The sequence below is a fragment of the Vigna unguiculata genome, unplaced genomic scaffold, assembly GCF_037176805.1.
Source record: "Vigna unguiculata cultivar grain cowpea cultivar isolate G323 ecotype 2 unplaced genomic scaffold, ASM3717680v1 ptg000441l, whole genome shotgun sequence".
NCBI lineage: Eukaryota > Viridiplantae > Streptophyta > Magnoliopsida > Fabales > Fabaceae > Vigna > Vigna unguiculata.
The window spans coordinates 25,001-27,899 of NW_028197076.1; positions in this window are offsets into that span (position 1 = coordinate 25,001).

Consider the following 2,899-nt stretch of genomic DNA (forward strand, 5'->3'; position numbering starts at 1 on the left):
GAACTAGATCATAATTCTTCTCAACGAGTCCATAAGATGTGATCCCATTTTTTTCATCAGGTCCGGGTAGAGACCAAAGGTCTTGAGCGACCGATCCGGCAGAACAACTCAAAAGGTAAAGAAGTATCGTTAATTTCTTCATACTCGTTCCAAGTTCGAAGTACCATTTGTACAAATAAGAATCCCCCCCGTCACATGATTTCTTCTTCATATAGATAGATATAGGATCTATGGAGCAATTACTTAGAAGTACATTTTGTGAAACAGCCCTTCCTATCTGATAGAAAAGGATCCCATGATCCTGAACCGATCTTACCTGAGATCGGAAATCCCAAGTTTGTCTATGAAGAACAGAACTAATTATATTAGTGTCTATGATGGATTTTTTTTGTATAATACTAATCGATAGGGCCTCATTGTTAAGTGCTACAAGATCTCGTACATTTGAACCCATCGTCGTGGACCCGAATCCATTAGTATGGGACATTTTCTTTTCCAAGTGAAATCCCCTAGTATATGAAAGAGTGAAAAAGTGTTTTCGTTGTTGTGGAATAAGAAGCCTTCGTATCTTAATGCATGTATTGAATTTATTCGGAGCTATTAGAGCTGGATCTACTTTTTGGGGAATATGAGTCGAAGCAATAACAAGAATATTTCTAGTGGAACATCTTTCACAATCCCTGGAGAGATAGTTCACTAAAAGACCGAGGGATAAGTAATTCGACTCAGTCACATCCAGATCATGAATGTTAGGAATCCATATTATGCAAGGAGACATTGCTTTTGCTAATTCGAAGTGAAAGGTGATATAAAATCGGTCTATTTCTGGCATCATATCCATAGTTAGCGTATTCATCATAGTTAGAAGCTCCAGCTCCATATCAAGGTCACGGTCGATATCGTCACTATCGTCACTATCATCAATATCGTCACTATCATCAATATCGTCACTATCATCAATATAGTCACTATTATCAATAAGAAAACCCTTAGGCTTGTTATCCAGGAACTTGTTCAGAAATACTGTAATGAAAGGAACATAGGAGTTTGTCGCTAGGTATTTGACCAAATAGGATCGTCCAGTTCCTATAGAACCTATCACTAAAATACCCCTACTAGGGGGAGGTAGGGCTAAGCGGAGCGAAAAGGGTTTTCCATGAGATGGGAAATGCAAACTATTAGCCCCCCACAAGGTGTGTGAATAAGTAATTGTCTGATAATTAGCAAGGAATATACGTCTTTCTACTAAACAGGATGTATTGAATTCATAAATCATTAGATACTTTTTTTGAATGTCAACTAAGTATCGTAAGTAAATTGCTCCCGGTTGTTCACTTATTTGATAACCAGAGTTATTCTTTGATAAAAGATCACTATGAGTAAGACTCAATAGAATTTGATCAATCCTTTTTTCTGTTGTTAAGGTAGAAAACTGAACCAAGAATTCTTTTTCTTTATCATCAATCGAATCAGTGTTCGAGACCCAGGATTCTATTTGATCATCAATCCAATCACCATTCACGTTTTTTATTTTTCTTATCAAGGAATAGATTGCTTTACTTGGATGACTTAGATGTCTCGTATTTCTCGAAAAAGCGATTCGATTGATGGGATTTGGTATAATACTTATGAGATCGATGAGATTCCAATATTTATTCTTAGAACGTATGGATTTGACCCCATAAGCGGGACCACCACCCCATAGCATGTTGCTACCAAAAGCAAAACTCCGTATTTCTTCTAGAGAATCTCCTAATTGTTCCAGAGCAACTAGAAAGATATTCTTTAACCAGAAAGAATTCAGTTCAGATGTAGGATACCTATCCAGAAGTTTTCGCAACTCAATCATGTATGATGGAATCATCAAAGATTTTACCTTTTCGAACTCTGTCTGTAACTCACTATAGACTCGAGAAACAAAGAGAAGATGTGTACGAACGAGATATCCAGCAACAAGGAGAAGGAAAAGGATTGAATAGAAGAACTCCTGAACATTTAGCGATCTCAGATGTGTCGATATCAATAGTAACTCATTATTTCGATGAGTCATTTCTTCGGACAGAAGAAGATTATGGAAACAATTACCCGGAATCTCACTTATCAGATTCCATTGTGGAAGACACAATGGAATCTGACGAATTCGCCATAATATATCTGACCCATGCATAATATCATGAAAAATGGATACAAATTTTTGGCTGCTACTTAGTATCGGCAATAGGTCTGAAAAAGTATCTAAAAATATGAAATTTAGATATTTGTACCCCGTCGAGGTAAGGAACCATGGTATATATGTTTGGAATAGATTCCATTTTGAGAGAGTTGAAAAAACACTATCTTGTTGAAAGGTTCTATACATCTGACCTTTCTCAAGGCATTTTTGTAGACAAGAACTCCGTTTTTTCCTTTTTTCGGATGGTAAATATTTCTCAGAACATGGAGTGTGAATCCAACCCATGTTTGAATTGAAATTGAGATACTGATACAAGTTCTTCCCTTCTGAATCAGGTATATTCATATCTGAAAGAGGTTGACAATAAGTTTTTTCAAAATGGACTATTTGTCCCTCTGTTAGAGGTGTTCCAGAAATGTCTGCGATCGAGTAAATAGCTCCACGAACGAATGGATCGTATCGAATTGGAAAATGGAAAGATTTGTAGAAGTTATACCCTTCGTCGCCACTTTGCGGAAAATCGTTAGGTATCAATATGTTAGATACCTGTAACTCGATTGGTGAAATAGTATCTCTCTTCAAAAAAGCATGTTTTTTTTGACCATCGCAAAAAGAAAAGATTTTGTTGCGAATGAACAAGATTTTGAGGAATTGTCCATACGTAAAATCATAATTATTGATACGGGCCTTTTCCACATAAAAAGGGAATCTTTTGTTACAATAGAA